Raw genomic sequence first — 18,404 nt, 5'->3', positions numbered from 1 at the left:
CGTGGCAGACGGATGGCTCAGAAGGCGCTGGGCAGACGGATGGCTCAGAAGGCGCTGGGCAGACAGATGGCTCAGACGGCGCTGGGCAGACAGATGGCTCAGACGGCGCTGGGCAGACAGATGACTCAGACGGAGCTGGGCAGACAGGCAGTGCAGAAAGCGTTGGGCAGACGGCCGACTCTGCCCTGCTGAGGCGCACAGTAGGCCTGGTGCGTGGTGCCGGAACTGGAGGTACCGGGATGACGGCACGCACTTCAAGGCTAGTGCGGGGAGCAGGGACAGGGCACACTGACCTCTCGAAGTGCACTATAGGCCTGGTGCGTGGTACCGGAACTGGAGGTACCGGGCTGAGGGCACGCACCTCAGGGCGAGTGCGGGGAGAAGGAACAGTGCGTACATGGCTCTGGAGACGCACAGATGGCTTAGTGCGTGGTGCCGGAACTGGAGGCACTGGGCTGGAGACACGCACCATCGGGAGAGTGCGTGGAGGAGGAACAGGGCTCTGGAGACGCACAGGTGGCTTAGTGCGTGGTGCCGGAACTGGTGGTACTGGGCTGGGGCGAGGAGGTAGTGCCGGAAATACCGGACCGTGCAGGCGTACTGGCTCCCTTGAGCACCGAGCCTGCCCAACCTTACCTGGTTGAATGCTCCCCGTCGCCCGACCAGTGCGGGGAGGTGGAATAACCCGCACCGGGCTATGTAGGCGAACCGGGGACACCATGCGTAAGGCTGGTGCCATGTAATCCGGCCCAAGGAGACGTACTGGTGGCCAGATATGTAGGGCCGGCTTCATGACATTTGGCTCAATGCCCAATCTAGCCCTACCAGTGCGGGGAGGTGGAATAACCCGCACTGGGCTATGCACATGTACAGGAGACACCGTGCGCTCTACTGCGTAACACGGTGTCTGCCCATACTCCCGCTCTCCACGGTTAGCCTGGGAAGTGGGCGCAGGTCTCCTACCTGCCCTCGGCCCACTACCTCTTAGCCCCCCCCCAATAAATGTTGAAATCCATGTTATTCAATTATTGCACCCACACTGCTCGCGCGCGCCAACGAGCGTCTGCGACGCCAAGTGCTAAAAATAGAAGTATTACCTATTTCTGACGCAGATCGCGCTGAAAGTCCTGCCTCTCCCATCTCCTCATTGGTTTATAGAAGCAGGTACCCACGTGCCATCTCCTCATTGGTTATACCCACGTGGGTGATTGAAAGACAAACTTTGTTGCCGGTTGTCGTGGTAATACAATGAAAGTTTAGATGCGATGGAAGGAGGAGAGATGACTAGAAACGATTCGTTTCGCCATTTTATGTGTGGATTAATTGTCGGAGTAGAGGTCCTTGTGCATTTCAGGTAAAATAACAACTCAATGTTTATATCCCAGGACAAATTAGCTAGCAACAGCAAGCTAGCTAAATAGGACAGATTACCGTTAGTTAGCAAGTGCAAGCTAACTAGCTAAATTGCCATACATGTTTAATGCTTTTCGACCTGTCCCCAAATTAATGTCATTGGTTCAGAGTTTGTTTTGATATTTTAACCTGCGTGTCGTGATCGCGTTTGGTGTGGGGGGGAAAAATAAATGTATGCACGATAGCGCACGCGCGCAGCCGGTTTGGGTTCCGTGTTAGTGTGTACATGGTGAAGGATTTTGTTAATGTTGGCTCAGTCACAGTCGTCAGGTATTCTGCCACTGTGTACTCTCTGTTTTGCTGTCCTGGGGTTCTGTGGGTTCTGTTTGCGTTTGTCTAAAGAACCCCAGAACCAGGTGGCTGAAGGGACTCGTCTCTAGGTAAATGTTTCTGTCGGTGAGGACTTTGTGGTCGAATGTGTGGGCATTGGTTCCTTTTATATGGTTGTAGAATTTAAGTTATTTTCAGATTTTTTTATAATTAGTGGATATAATCCTAATTCCGCTCTGCATGTATTATTTGGGGTTTTACTTTGCATGCAAAGGATATTTTTGAGTTAGTTTGAGCCAGATCGTAATTGGTATGTCGCTTTTTATGTTCCTTCTCTCTCTATCGCTCTCTCTGCCAGGGAAAAGGAGGCGGTTTAACTGCTCTGTGACCCCTTCCTCCCCACCCCTGTGGAAACCAAAGAAATTCGGATGAAGCTCCTATCGGTTGACTCGGTGCCCAGAATAACGAAACGTTGAGAGATAAAATCAGGCAAGACAGGTTCTTACACATGCTACTAACCTGCTAGACTGTCAACCCGCAGGCTTGTGAATAATGAACCAGCTGTATATATATATATATATATATATATATATATAATATATATATATATATAGAGAGAGAGAGAGAGAGAGAGAGAGAGAGAGAGAGAGAGAGATGAGAGGAGAGAGAGAGAGAGAGAGAGAGGAGAGAGAGAGAGAGAGAGAGAGGAGAGAGACGAGAGAGAGGAGAGAGAGAGAGAGAGAGAGGACTGAGAGACAGAGGAGAGAGGAGAGAGATACACAGGAGAGAGAGAAGAGAGAGATGAGAGAGAAGAGAGAGAGAGAGAGAGAGAGAGAGAGAGAGAGAGAGAGAGAGAGAGAGAGAGAGAGAGAGAGAGAGAGAGAGAGAGAGAGACCTGCCAGCAAAAAGCCTGGTCTACTTGGCTCGGTAGAAACAGATGTCAAACAGGAACTCAGTGTTTAACGTCTCCTCTGCAACAAGCTTCCTGGAGACAGACTCAGCCTGGCCTCGCTCTGTCTCTGGGGCCAACCGCCCTGCAAACTGCTGCCTCATACTTAACCTAGGTCAGCGTGTGACACACTTTCGTCTGTATCTTGTGAAACACCACACATTCCACATTCACCCCTCCGTCTGTGCTTGCTTTGGAAATAGGGTGTCAGAAGAGTTGTTGTTCAGAGCTGGAGCACAACAGTCATGTGTTTAGCCCTAGACTAAACTTCTCTGAATCTCCCCAAGCACAGATAGCACACACTGAATTCCATTGAAGTAAAACTGATGTGCTTCTGTACTTGGTTGAATTGAGTACAATACCTCAATCACATCATATCCATCTATTAAATGCACAAAAATAGCTATACATAAACATCACCCTCAGAGTAAAACGTGAAGGGGATCCTTGCTTTGATCTTTTTTCAAACGGACCCGTTTCTACAATGTCAATGAACACCGCAATCATCAATCTGATCTTTAAGGCTCTATTATGCACAGAGAAACACAAGTCTTTGTGGCTGAGTTAACGGTTCAACAGTGATAATTGAACATGCGGGTTCCAACTAATCACCAGCTTCAAAGGCCAACTGCTCCCCATCGTCTGCCTTTCTATACATAGAACACCTCACCCACCACAGTTATCACGATGCACAGGCTCGCATTCTGCAGCTGCGCACAAAGGGTCTGCTATAAACTACAGTACTACTGAAGAGACACTTTCATCAGACCAGAGCATCGTCTTTCACACACCATAGGACCCAACGACACATTAAGAGCAATTCATCATATTTTAGGTACATATACATTTTCTGAATGTTAGCGGGGAAATCCATTTGATAACAGAGCAAACCGGTACCGATTTGTTATCGTTGCTGTATCAGAATCCTTCTTCAGACTACGATCTGGACAGCCAAGTCTACCTGAGTGTTTGTTCGTCACCTCCCCAGTCTGCATCAGCCCCTGCACTGGTGGGCTCCGCTCTGCTCTGAGTTGATTTGTTTGGACTGTATTGTGTGCATTACACAGCTGGAAATCACACAGCATGTTAACAACCCAGCAGGGTCTAACAGGGAACGAAGGAAAACACAGCCACAACCAAGAGATAACTCTTAGAAAAGTTTAGACCATAGATTAGTGCAGTGCTACACGGAACTCTAGCGCAAAACGTAACTCTAGCGCTACACGGAACTCTAGAGCTACACAGAACTATAGCTCTACACGGAACTCTAGTGCTACACGGAACTCTAGCTCTACACAGAACTCTAGCGGTACGTGGAACTCTAGTGCTACACGGAACTCTAGCGCTACATGGAACTCTAGCGCTACACAGAACTCTAGCTCTACACAGAACTCTAGCTCTACACGGAACTCTAGCTCTACACGGAACTCTAGCTCTACATGGAACTCTAGCTCTACACGGAACTCTAGCGGTACACGGAACTCTAGTGCTACACGGAACTCTAGCGCTACACGGAACTCTAGTGCTACACGGAACTCTAGCTCTACACGGAACTCTATAGCTTCACGGAACTCTAGCTCTACACGGAACTCTAGCTCTACACGGAACTCTAGCGGTACATGGAACTCTAGTGCTACACGGAACTCTAGCGCTACACGGAACTCTAGCGCTACATGTAGCAACCCTGTGTTAATAAACGTGGATATCGACTGTGCCACTTCAGCATGCTTTTGTGGCACAGTCGATGCCACGCAAGAATCGCCGACCACCACAGACGAGCTCCTTCTCCCTGCCTGTTTCATTTACACTACAATCAGAGCCAGCTGCAGACAATGATCAGCTGGGGGAAATCAGATGTTATACATTTTGATGGCATATTTATATTAATAATTATATAAAATATATGTAACAAATGTTCCACCAACAGGTTTCTGTGCCAAAGCACCACACAACCAAGAAACAAATTATACCGACATCAGGCGCTTCAATATCACGGTTTGTGTTTTCAACACCACAATAAATAGACTATGTCAATCTCGAGAAACAGAAAATACATCCCTCCCTACCTCGTAGGCCTACCCAGTATCGAAGGCTTCGCTTGACAATCTCTGTTTGGCCCATGTTGACTCCAATGCTTCCCACAGTTGTGTCAAGTTGGCTGGATGTCCTTTGGGTGGTGGACCCTTTTTGATACACACAGGAAACTGTTGAGCGTGAAAAACCCAGCAGTTTTGCAGTCCTTGACACAAACCGGTGAGCCTGGCACCTACTACCATACACAGTTCAAAGGGACTTCAATATTTTGTCTTTTCCATGTCTCAATTGTCTCAAGGCTTAAAAATCCTTCTTTAACCTGGGACCAGCACCTCACGGTATGGCTAGTTATATTGTTGTGTCAAACACCTGGCTGGGCACAGCACCTCACGGTATGGCTAGTTATATTGTTGTGTCAAACACCTGGCTGGGCACAGCACCTCACAGTATGGCTAGTTATATTGTTGTGTCAAACACCTGGCTGGGCACCTCACGGTATGGCTAGTTATATTGTTGTGTCAAACACCTGGCTGGGACCAGCACCTCACGGTATGGCTTGTTATATTGTTGTGTGAGTGTATGTGTACTGAGGAACATGTCACTTGGTTTCAGAAGAAAGCCACTTTAAATGTCCTTTGTTGGGGACTTTCATCACTGGTAACTGTTGCCTGGTGTAAAATGTGACTAACATGACTTCTTTTTAGAGCGTGTGTCATCCTGCAGCACAACCTGTCACCCTTTATAAAGCACATGCTTATGTCATTTTTGACATAGTGGGTTATGTCACATGTCCCATTGGTAATTATATCACACAGTTATATAACATTTATGGACCCTTTATAAAGCATGAAATACGGTTATAGATGCTTTGTCACATTTATGCTAAGGATGCCATTATGAATGCTTTATGAAGCCTTTATAAGCTCAACTTCATTTGAAGCGGGACCGAATAGTTGGATATCTGCCCCCAGATATCTGGGGGCTGAGTCCGTGATAATTCAGTGGACCAGACCAAGTGGAATTAATACTACTCTTTTTTTCCACAGATAACCAGCCTAGCTGCTTACAATGCTTGACTTCCAGATGAGTATGAGGGGGAAGTTTAAGTACAATTCTTACAAGCATGTTTTGGCTGGTCTGCAGCTTCTCTTTTAGAGGTTTGGGGCTGCTGGTGAACCATGATGTGCAGCATAATCAAAGTGACACTGGACTAGCGCACTTGCCAGTCTTTAGGGATTCAATGTCAAGATATTTTGAGGATGGGCTGGAATCATATTTTGGACGAACACGCTCATGACTACAGGAGAGTTTTGAAGTAGCCTAATCAGACTAAAACATTGTGACTGGTTATGTTTATGCCACATATAAAATATAATATATTTAAAAAGTTAAATGACAATATTTAGGCTATATTGCAGCGTTAATCAAATCAAACCCAGGATTTGTCAGGTTCTAGTTGCGCAATGAACAGCTGCTCGTATTAGAGAGGAGGCAGAGCAAAGCGTGTGATAGGCTTTCCTGAATAACCGGGCCTGCTGGGAACATACAGTACCAGTCAAAGTTTGGACACACCTACTCAATCAAAGGTTTTTTGTTTATTTTTACTACTTTCTACATTGCAGAATAATAGTCAAAATATAAAAATATATTTTATATTTGAGATTCTTCAAATTAGCTACCCATTTGCCTTGAGAGCTTTGCAAACTCTTGGCATTCTCTCAACCAGCCTCACCTGGAATGCTTTTCCAACAGTATTGAAGGAGTTACCACATATGCTGAGCACTTGTTGGCTGCTTTTCCTTCACTCTGCGGTCCAACTCATCCAAAACCCTCCGAATTGGGTTGAGGTTGGGTGATTGTGGAGGCCAGGTCATCTGATGCAGCACTCCATCACTCCCCTTCTTGGTCAAATAGCCCTGATACAGCCTAGAAGTGTATTGGGTCATTGTCCTGTTGAAAAACAAATGATAGTCCCACTAAGCACAAACCAGATGAGATGGCATATCGCTGCAGAATGCTTTGGTAGCCATGCTGGTTAAGTGTGCCTTGAATTCTAAATAAATCACAGACAGTGTCACCAGCAAAGTACCATCACACCTCCTCCTCCATGCTTCACAGTGGGAACCACACGTGCGGGGATCATCCGTTCACCTATTCTGCGTCTCACAAAGATGTAACGTTTGGAACCAAAAAATCTCCAATTTGGATTCATCAGACCAAAGGACAGATTTCCACTGGTCTAATGTCTATTGCCCGTGTTTCTTGGCCCAAGCAAGTCTCTTCTTATTATTGGTGTCCTTTAGTAGTGGTTTCTTTGCAGCAATTCAACCATGGAAGGCCTGATTCACGCAGTCTCCTCTGAACAGATGATGTTGAGATGTGTCGGTTACTTGAACACTTTGAAGCATTTAATTTGGGCTGCAATCTGAGGTGCAGTTAACTCGAATTAACTTATCATCTGCAGCAGAGGTAACTCTGAGTGTTCCTCATGAGAGCCAGCTTCATTATAGCTCTTGATGTTTTTTCGAATACACTTGAAGAAACTTTCAAAATTCTTGACATTTTCCAGATTGACTGACCTTCATGTCTTAAAGTAATGATGGACTGTCATTTCTCTTTGCTTATTTGAGCTGTTCATGACATAATATGGACTTGGTATTTTACCAAATAGGGCTATCTTCTGTATACCACACCTACGCATTAAGAATAAAGAAATTACACAAATTAACTTTTAACAAGGCACAACTGTTAATTGAGATGCATTCCAGGTGACTACGTCATGAAGCTGGTTGAGAGAATGCCAAGAGTGTGCAAAGCTGTCACCAAGGCAAACGGTGGCTACTTTGAAGAATCTCAAATATAAAATATATTTAGATTTGTTTAACACTGTTTTGGTTACTACATGATTACATATGTGTTATTTCACAGTTTCGATGTCTTCACTATTATTCTATAATGTAGAAAATATAAAAAATAAAGAAAAACCCTTGAGTAGGAATCATGAGTAGGTGTGTCCAAACTGTTGACTGGTGCTGTATATGGCCACATAATTACAGGATGACTTGGGAGAATCTGCAGCAGATTTACTTCAGTATCAGAAGTAAAAATACAGCCAGACTGGCCTGCTACGGTGCCTTTCTAGACCTTATAAACTGTCGAGAGTAGACCCACAACTAATCCAAATAGAATGACACATTCAAAACAATAATAATACAATTGTTAAACAATAATACAATTATTAATTGCATTGTGGTGTTGTAGGCTAGTCTAGGTAGGATAATTGTACTGTTCTTAAACAAGATCAATAGGGGAGCTTTTTTAGCTGCGTGTGTCTCATGTCTTCATTGTTCTATCATGCGTGATGACACACTTGGCCTCTCCGCTGCCTATCAGCTATTCCTATTTGTTGTTGTGGACTTATATGGAATATTTAGTGCATCAAAGCTGGGACCGAGAGACTTAAAAATAGCTTCAATCTCAAGGCCATCAGACTGTTAAACAGCCATCACTAACACAGAGAGGATGCTGCCTACATACAGACTTGAAATAATTGGCCACTTGAATAAATGTATCAGTAGTCACTTTAATAATGCCACTTCATTAATGTTTATATATCTTGTATTACTCATCTCATTGTATATACTGTATTTTATGCCATCTATTGCATCTTGCCTATGCCGCTCGGTCAATGCTCATCCATATACAGTTGAAGTCGGAAGTTTATATACACCTTAGCCAAATACATTTAAACTCAGTTTTTCCCAATTCCTGACATTTAATCCTAGTAAAGATTCCCTGTCTTAGGTCAGTTAGGATCACCACTTTATTTTAAGAATGTGAAATGTCAGAATAATAGTAGAGAGAATGATTTATTTCATCACATTCCCAGTGGGTCAGAAGTTTACATACACTCAATTAGTATTTGGTAGCATTGCCTTTAAATTGTATAACTTGGGTCAAACGTTTCAGGTAGCTTTCCACAAGCTTCCCACAATAAGTTGAGTGAATGTTGGTCCATTCCTCATGACAGAGATGGTGTAACTGAGTCAGGTTTGTAGGCCTCCTTGCTCGCACACACTTTTTCAGTTCTGCCCACAAATGTTCTATAGGATGAGGTCAGGGCTTTGTGATGGCCACTCCAATACCTTGACTTTGTTGTCCCTAAGCCATTTTGCACAACTTTGGAAGTATGCTTGGGGTCATTGTCCATTTGGAAGACCCATTTGCGACCAAGCTTTAACTTCCTGACTGATGTCTTGAGATGTTGCTTCAATATATCCACAGAATGTTCCTTCCTCATGATGCCATCTATTTTGTGAAGTGCACCAGTCCCTCCTGCAGCAAAGCACCCCTACAACATGATGCTGCCACCCCCGTGCTTCACAGTTGGGATGGTGTTCTTAGGCTTGCAAGCCTCCCCCTTTTTCCTCCAAACATAACGGTGGTCATTATGGCCAAACAGTTCTATTTTTGCTTCATCAGACCAGAGGACATTTCCAAAGTACGTTCATCTCTAAGAGACAGAACGCGTCTCCTTCCTGAGCAGTATGACGGCTGCGTCGTCCCATGCTGTTTATACTTGTGTACTATTGTTTGTACAGATGAGCGTGGTACATTCAGGCGTTTGCAAATTGCTTCCAAGGATGAACCAGACTTGTGGAGGTCTACCATTTTTTTCTGAGGTCTTGGCTGATTTCTTTTGATTTTCCAATGGTGTCAAACAAAGAGGCATTGAGTTTGAAGGTAGGCCTTGAAATACATCCACAGGTACACCTCCAATTGACTCAAATGATGTCAATTAGCCTATCAGAAGTTTCTAAAGCCATGACATCATTTTATGGAATTTCCCAAGCTGTTTAAAGACAGTCAACTACACGGAACACAAACCGGCTGCGCGCGCTCACCATTGTGTGCCATCGTGCAGAAATGTATTTTGTCCCCCCACACCAAACGCGATCACGACACGCAGGCTAAAATATCAAAACAAACTCTGAATCAATTACATTAATTTGGGGACAGGTCGAAAATCATTAAACATTTATAGCAATTTAGCTTGCTATCTTGCACTTGCTAGCTAATTTGTCCTATTTAGCTAGCTTGCTGTTGCTAGCTAATTTGTCCTGGGATATAAACATTGAGTTGTTATTTTACCTGAAATGCACAAGGTCCTCTACTCCGATAATTAATCCACACATAAAACGGTCAACCAAATAATTTCTAGTCATCTCTCCTCCTTCCAGGCTTTTATTGCAATTGGCAACTTTCACAAATTAGGTGCATTTCCACCACTGACCTTGTTCGTCTTTCAGTCACCCACGTGGGTATAACCAATGAGGAGATGGCACGTGGGTACCTGCTTCTATAAACCAATGAGGAGATGGGATAGGCAGGACTTTCAGTGCGATCTGCGTCAGAAATAGGTAATACTTCTATTTTTAGCACTTGGTGTCGCAGACGCTCGTTGGCGCGCGCGAGCAGTGTGGGTGCAATAATTGAATAACATGGATTTCAAAATTTATTTTGCGACGCTCGCGCACGCGACGTGTCCGGTCTGGTCAGCATGTAAGTGAGCATAACCTTGCTATTGAGAGAGGCTGCCATAGGCACACCTGGCTCTTCGCAGAAGACAGGATATATGGCCACTGACCATAAAATTAGGTGTAAACTGAGCTGCACTTCCTAACCTACTGTCAAATGTATGACCATATTAGAGACACATATTTCACACAGATCACACAGACCCACAAAGAATTTGTGTTATCTGTTAGGCGAAATGTGTGCAATCACAGCAGCATGATTTGTGACCCATTGCCATGAGAAAAGGGCAACCAGTGGAGCAAAAACTACATTGTAAAGACAACCTACCTTTATCTACTTATTTATCTTCCTCTACCATTTGTATTTCAAATATTTGCACATTGTTAAAACACTGTACACAGCTGATAACATAACACTTGAAATGCCTTTATATTTTTTAAACCTTTGTGTGCAATATTAGAACTGACTTCTATTTTAGCCCTTGGCAACGCAGATGCTCGTTGGCGTGCGCGAGCAGTGTGGGTGCAATAATTGAATAATATAGATTTCTACATTTACTTTGCAACGCTTGCGCACGCTACGCGAGTGTAAACTTCTGAGCCACTGGAATTGTGATACAGTGAACTATAAGTGAAATAATCTGTCTGTAAACAATTGTTGGAAATTGCTTATATTTATATATTCTTATTCTATTCCTTTACTTAGATGTGTGTGTATTAGGTAGTTGTTGGCTTTCAGCCAATCAGCATTCAGGGCTGGAACCACCCAGTTTATAATAAAAGTTAACGTGCGGAAAAGCGTAGAGCATAAGGGAAGAACCAAAACACCTTGATGTAGGGAGGTGCATGCAAGCAGAGGCAAAAGAGCCAACGTAAACCAGGGAGAAAAACGCACTACCCTCCCCTGTGGCCAATAAAAAAACAGAAAACCCTCCCCACACAACCCTTCCCAATCAATTTCGAATGGTCCCTAAGAATTCCAGCAGTCATGGATTAGCGTTTTCCATCAGATCAGTAGGGGGTGGCAGTCATTAATAATTACAACATCTATCTCTCCAATTCTCTCTCTCCCTCTCATTCTCTCTCCTCTCTCTCCCTCTCTCTCTCTCTCTCATTCTCTCTCTCTCTCTCTCTCTCTTCTCTCTCTCTCTCTCTCTCTCTCTCTCTCTCTCTCTCTCTCTCTCTCTCTCTCTCTCTCCCTCTCTCTCTCTCTCTCTCTCTCTCTCTCTCTCTCTCTCTCTCTCTCTCTCTCTCTCTCTCTCTCTCTCTCTCTCTCTCTCTCTCTCTCTCTCTCTCTCTCTCATCTCTCTCTCTCTCTCTCTCTCTCTCTCTCTCTCTCTCTCTCTCTCGTTCCCTTTCTCTCTCTCTCACCCATTCTTTCTCTCTCAGATCTATAAAGCGGTAACACAAACAAACAAAGACCGAAACCACAATCAGATTGAATCTACAATTGATTGTGAATAGAATGCCAGGTTACATCAAGGGTGATAGCTTTTGCAAAATATTTGAAGTGTGAACATATTTGTTCATGCATCATTGTGTGTGTATGGAAATATGATTTGACATGGGAACCAACACGTTACTGACACATTTCTCAAGTGTAAATTATAAAAACATTACAATGTTGAGAGGTATACTAATTACAAATTATACACAGTTCTAGCCTGGTGCCAAATAAGGATCCACAAAGGATTTAGCTATGATATGCATTAAGATGAGGGGCTGTGAAGGTCAAGGAGCAGATGATCCTGTTTAGAAAAGGGGTGGAATATAGTGGGGATGGGGTAATTTCACTCCCACAAACTAAAGACCATTTATCAGTAGGGGATGAACAGCATGTGTTCCAATTGGCAGTGTGTGGCTGATCGTTTGTACTGTTTTTTTTGTGTGCTATATTTGTAGTGCTATATTCCTATACTGATATTCCATCACTTATCCCTAACATATGTTCATCTTGACCTCAACTGGGACTCGAGGGCGAGTAAAGGGGGTCAGGTGGGGGGTGTTGGTGAAGGGAGAGAGGGGGATGGACGGGGTTGTTTTTGAGAGCAGGGCGAACAGACCAGCCAATAGGCTTGCAGCAGTCTCGAGTCTCGATCAATGAGGGGGGTGGGGAACGGAGACAGATAAACAAGGAGAAGGCAAGAGAGAGAGAAAGAGAGGGGGTGGAGGGAGGGAGGGGTGGACTCTTCGCCAACCGTGGCGAGAGAGATTGGTTGGGAAGTCGCTGACTCAGGCAGGGTTCACTGGGTTCAGCTAGTAAAGAAGTGACCTGCTTCGAGTGAATTCCAATGCTCCACCTCACCTTCCCGCCCTCCCGCCCAAAGTCTCTTCTCAGGGGGATTCCTGGAGCTTCTGGGGCTGCTCTCTCTCTCTCTGCTCTCCACTGGTGTGTCAATATTTCCAGACGGACTGCCAGTGGAGTGGCTGTGGTCTTATTCAGTGTAGCGTGTTCACTGCACATTGAGGAGGAGGGGAGGAAGGCCACATTACCGCCTGCCTTGTCCCTAACAAAAACATCCTGAGGGCCTCAGTCATTCATCTCACCACAGTAAATGAGCCTTGTGCTGGTGGACAATTCCTTCAGAAACCCAACACTGGAAAATAGGGTGTTTTTTTCTCTTTGTAAAATGTTCCCATTCAGCCACGGTTAGAAATGTTGTACCACACCAAAATAATCATGGCAGCCAGACAAGCCAGTCGGTAGTTTATGCAGATTAATACACCCTGCCTGAAGCAATGCAGAATCTGGCCAGGGCGCCATCTGCCTCAGCTTTTGCTAATCACCTCAACCAGATGGGTTAGCAGATCTTTGAGGAAGGTTGTTTTCCTGCACAATAAATGTGTGCATCACCGGTCCACTATCTAGGGTGCCTGCAGAAATTAATTATTGCTTTTTTTCTCCTCTCTCTCTTTTAAAATGTAAATAATTTCAAGAGTGTTTGATTGAATTGCCTATATGAGACATTTCAAGTGCTGAGAGTGCTGCTGAGACTATATGCAGGATCTTAATTTGAGCCAGTTTGCTATAGCAGAAAACAAATCCTGCAGCAAAAGAAAATGTGCATTTTTTCAAAATGACCCCTCTCCACATTAACCCCATTGCATTAAGGGGCAGTTCTGGACTAAGGGGCAGCTCCGGACTAAGGGGCAGTACCAGGGTAAGGGGCAGTACCAGGGTAAGGGGCAGTACCAGGGTAAGGGGCAGTACCAGGGTCAGGGGCAGTACCAGGGTAAGGGGCAGTACCAGGGTAAGGGGCAGCACCAGGGTAAGGGGCAGCACCAGGATAAGGGGCAGCACCAGGATAAGGGGCAGCTCCGGACTGAAGAATGGCAGCTCCGGACTGAGGGACTGCAGCTCCGGACTGAGGGACTGCAGCTCCGGACTGAGGGATGGCCCATGGCTGGCTGACGGATCTGGCTGCTCATGGCTAGCTAACGGATCTGGCTGCTCATGGCTAGCTGACGGATCTGGCTGCTCATGGCTAGCTGACGGATCTGGCTGCTCATGGCTAGCTGACGGATCTGGCTGCTCATGGCTAGCTGACGGATCTGGCTGCTCATGGCTGGCTGACGGATCTGGCTGCTCATGGCTAGCTGACGGATCTGGCTGCTCATGGCTGGCTGACGGATCTGGCTGCTCATGGCTAGCTGACGGATCTGGCTGCTCATGGCTAGCTGACGGATCTGGCTGCTCATGGCTAGCTGACGGATCTGGCTGCTCATGGCTAGCTGACGGATCTGGCTGCTCATGGCTAGCTGACGGATCTGGCTGCTCATGGCTGGCTGACTGATCTGGCTGCTCCTGTCTGGTTGGCGGCTCTGGCAGATCCTGTCTGGTTGGCGGCTCTGGCAGATCCTGTCTGGTTGGCGGCTCTGGCAGATCCTGTCTGGTTGGCGGCTCTGGCAGATCCTGTCTGACGGACGGCTCTAGCGGCTCCTGTCTGGCTGGCGGCTCTAGCGGCTCCTGTCTGGCGGACGGCTCAGTAGGCTCATGGCAGACGGGCGGCTTTGCAGGCTCATGGCAGACGGGCGGCTTTGCAGGCTCATGGCAGACGGATGGCTCAGATGGCGCTGGGGAGACGGATGGCTCAGATGGCGCTGGGGAGACGGATGGCTCAGATGGCGCTGGGGAGACGGATGGCTCAGATGGCGCTGGGGAGACGGGCAGTTCAGTCATCGCTGTGCAGACGGCAGACTCCTGCCGGCTGAGGCGCACTGTAGGCCTGGTGCGTGCTGCCGGGACTGGTGGCACCGGGCTGGGGACACGCATCTCAGGGCTAGTGCGGGGAGAAGGAACAGGGCATACTGGACCCTGGGAGCGCACATTAGGCCTAGTGCGTGGTGCCGGAACTGGTGGTACCGGGCTGGGGACACGCATCTCAGGGCTAGTGCGGGGAGCAGGAACAGGGCATACTGGACCCTGGGGACGCACATTAGGCCTAGTGCGTGGGGCCGGAACTGGTGGTACCGGACTGGGGACACGCATCTCAGGGCTAATGCGGGGAGCAGCAACAGGACGCACAGGACTCTGGGTACACACAGGAGGCTTGGTGCGTAATTTAGGCACTGGTGGTAAAGGGCTGGAGACACGCACCATAAGGCTAGTGCGTGGAGGAGGCACTGGTTGTACTGGGCTGGGAACCGTCACAGGAGAGTTAGTACATAGGGCTAATATAGGAGGTGCAGGACTAGGGAGGCGTCCAGGAGGCCTGGTTCGTGGGACTGTCCTTTCCAGACGGTTAGCACGCACATCAGGACGAGCATGGAGAGCTGACTCAGGTAACCTCACATCCCGCACACGCTCTGTCGGGTGGATCTTGTGCCTCACGCACCAACACAGCAGCTCCCTCATTTCACTCTCTTCCAACCTCCCCAATAAATCCTTAACAGTCTCTGCATCATTCCCATTGCTCCCCTCCAATCTCAGCCCGACTGGCTCAGGTTCCCTCTTAGAGGAAGCACGGGAAGCACGGGAAGTTGACGCAGTTCTCCCATCTGGACTCGCCACATTCCCCATGAGCCCCTCCCCAAGAAATTTTTGGGTATTACTCACTGGTCTCCAGCCTTGCTTCCGTGCTGCCTCCTCATATCGCCTCCTCTCGGCTTTCGCTGCCTCCAGCTCTTCACGAGGGAGGCGATATTCTCCAGGTTGAGCCCAAGGTCCCTTTCCTTCCAATTCGTCCTCCCATCTCCAGAAATCCTGTGTAGGTAGGTCCTGTTGCCGCCTTCCATGCCGCTTGGTCCTATGGTGGGTAATTCTGTCACGATCGTGTGGCGGATTGACGGACCAAAATGCAGCAGTTGGAAAATAAGCCATCTTCTTTTATTTTTTAAGATGACGAAAAATAAACACGACACGAAACACTTTAACAAAACGAACAAAAAACAACAAAACGACCGTGAAGCTACAAACGTTGTGCACATACATACAGGCTACAAACGTTCTACATAGACAATTACCCACAACCAATGAGAGCCTATGGCTACCCTAAATAAGGCTCCCAATCAGAGACAACCGAAATCAGCTGTCTCTAATTGGGAACTCATTCAGGTAACCATAGACTCTCCTAGACAACTAAACATACATAGACAACACTAGAAACATGTACTCCACACAAACCCATATACTATACACAACCCCTTTACCATAAACAACACCCAAAACCAACAAAACATAAACATTCCCCATGTCACACCCTGACCTAACTAAAATAATAAAGAAAACAAACAATACTAAGGCCAGGGCGTGACACCCACTTCCATATTATGGGACATTTTAATGCATTTGTCGTTCTTCATTTAGTGTCGTAAGATAAGCAAATTTCAATTTGCTGAGAAAAAGGCTTCCTCCTTTGTCGGCTGTTTTCCATTCCTTTCACTGTACTCCTGTTCCCATGATTTGTGGCGGTAGCCCAAGAGTTCCAAGAAATGTTTTCCCAAGGGTATCCTTTCAGCCCTCAGTCTCCAGAACTCAGAAGGAATTTATATGCATCAATAGAGGTCTTCGGCTTACGAGAACGCTTCCTTAAGATAACACAAGAGCTAAAAACTCTAAACCCCAAAGGGAGGGAGACTTTATTTTTATTAATCTTAGCATGTTTTCTTTTTTAAATTTTTTGTACAAGATCTTTAGGCTAAGTAAAGAGTTCTACTGTTGTGGGTTTAGAAGCAACACGTTCAGATCTGTGCTCATTTTAATAAAATAAGCAACAGAAAGAGATCCTATCTTTTGGCCTTCAGGCAGTTTTGAATTGACATCCAGCAGAGCATTAACAATGCACTCACCACATTGTGTTGGTATCTAATGGAGTATTATACCGGAACGATCAATATAAGACAAAAAGGGGTGGTGCAGTAAAATCACAAATAAAAGCAACAGGGAACCAATAAGGGAGACAGAAACAGATTCCACAACCAAGTAGCAGCCCTACTTCTCACTACGGTACATTCATCTCAGATGGTATGCACCGATACTGTAGCAGCCAAGCAAGCCTGAGTAAGGCTACACTCCCAGGCTGCGTCCCGAATGGCAGTAGTGCACTATAATGTATAGGGAATAGGGTGCCACTTGGGAGTCAACCTCAACCAGTCATGTCACAGTGGGGAAAGTGAATCAGCCACACAGGACAGTAGCTCCCCAGGCCTTGCTGTGTCTGTGGCACCTAACCATCCTGCGCCCGACTGTTCCCTCCCAGGCCATCGCCTGTGTGTCCCTTCCTGACCGGCGCTGGCAGATGGCACCGACCTTGTCATCTCCACCCAGAGAGAGGCCACCATGCCAGGTGTTACAACACACACTGTAATGAGACTAGAAAGCTGTCCAGGTCACAGCACTCTGTTCAGGGAATGTGTTTATGGAACATGTCATCCCATCCCCCAACAAAAACCTACACACACACACACTTCCACACACACCCACAATCCCCTCTTCCCCAAAACCCGTGTAAATATTGGACTGTACTTTGTGTCTTCGTGTATTATACTTATGCTAAAATCGTTATTCTATTCTACTGAGCCATTTACTTTATGTTCCTATTCTTATATTTTCTTATTTATTACTGTTGTTGGATTGTCGAGGAACCTGCAAGTAAGCATTTAGATTGACAGAGTATACCACGTGGATCCTGTACATATGACTAATAAAACGTGAAACTTGAAACACACACACACACACGACCGGGTTTGAGCAGAGCCACAGGGTCCACGGAGGTCAGAGGGACAGCTCAGTCCAGACCAACCAATGCCTGCCCTGTTCAGAGAGGCTGCTCTATCAGGTAAGGAGCCAGGCTCGGTGCTCAAGAGCTCCAGTACGCCTTCACGGTCCGGTATATCCGGTGCCACCTCCTCGCCCCAACCCAGTACCACCAGTGTCAACACCACGCACCAGGCTTCCTGTGTGTCTTCAGAGCCCTGTTCCTCCTCCACGCACTCGCCCTGAGGTGCGTGTCTCCAGCCCGGTACCACCAATTCCAGCACCATGCACCAAGCCTCCTGTGCGTCTCCAGAACTCTGTACGCCCTGTTGCTGCTCCCCGCACTAGCCTTGAGGTGCGTGTCCTTAGCCCGGTACCACCAGTTCCGGCACCACGCACCAGGCCTACTGTGCGCCTCAGCAGGTCAGAGTCTGCCGTCTGCCCAGCGCCGCCTGCGCTGCCCGTCTGCCCAGCGCCGTCTGAGCTGCCCGTCTGCCCAGCGCCATCTGAGCCGCCCGTCTGTCCTGAGCCGCTAGAGCCGTCCGTCAGTCAGGAGCCGCCAGAGCCGTCCGCCAGTCAGGAGCCGCCAGAGCCGCCCGCCAGTCAGGAGCCACCAGAGCCGCCCGCCAGTCAGGAGCCGCCAGAGCCGCCCGCCAGTCAGGAGCTGCCAGAGCCGCCCGCCACTCAGGAGCTGCCAGAGCTGCCCTCCAGTCATGAGCTGCCCTCCAGTCATGAGCTGCCCTCCAGTCATGAGCTGCCATTCAGTCTGGAGCTGCCATTCAGTCCGGAGCTGCCATTCAGTCCGGAGCTGTCCTTAGTCCGGAGCTACCTCTCAGTCCTGAGCTACCTCTCAGTCCTGAGCTACCTCTCGGTCCTGAGCTACCTCTCGGTCCTGAGCTACCCCTCGGTCCTGAGCTACCCCTCGGTCCTGAGCTACCCCTCGGTCATGAGCTACCTCTCAGTCATGAGCTACCTCTCAGTCATGAGCTACTTCTCAGTCATGAGC

The 18,404-nt window shown here is 47.2% G+C and overlaps 1 protein-coding gene across 2 annotated transcripts in view; it reads right to left on the bottom strand.

The window, feature by feature from the left end:
• Positions 1 to 18,404, bottom strand: part of LOC129817573 (transcription regulator protein BACH2-like) — a 115,763-nt gene that overhangs the window by 74,465 nt on the left and 22,894 nt on the right. Inside the window, exon 1 of one of the 2 annotated variants that reach the window (XM_055872966.1) lies at positions 6,399 to 10,071. The exons of the other annotated variant lie outside the window; for it this stretch is intronic. The gene's annotated coding sequence lies outside the window, so the exon portion shown is untranslated. Of the gene's footprint in view, positions 1 to 6,398; positions 10,072 to 18,404 lie in introns of those variants that run through there. 2 annotated transcript variants of the gene reach the window in all.

Source organism: Salvelinus fontinalis, chromosome 20, assembly GCF_029448725.1.
Source record: "Salvelinus fontinalis isolate EN_2023a chromosome 20, ASM2944872v1, whole genome shotgun sequence".
NCBI classification, from domain to species: domain Eukaryota; kingdom Metazoa; phylum Chordata; class Actinopteri; order Salmoniformes; family Salmonidae; genus Salvelinus; species Salvelinus fontinalis.
Note: the sequence above shows the minus strand (reverse complement) of the source record. Positions and strands in the feature narration are given on the sequence as shown.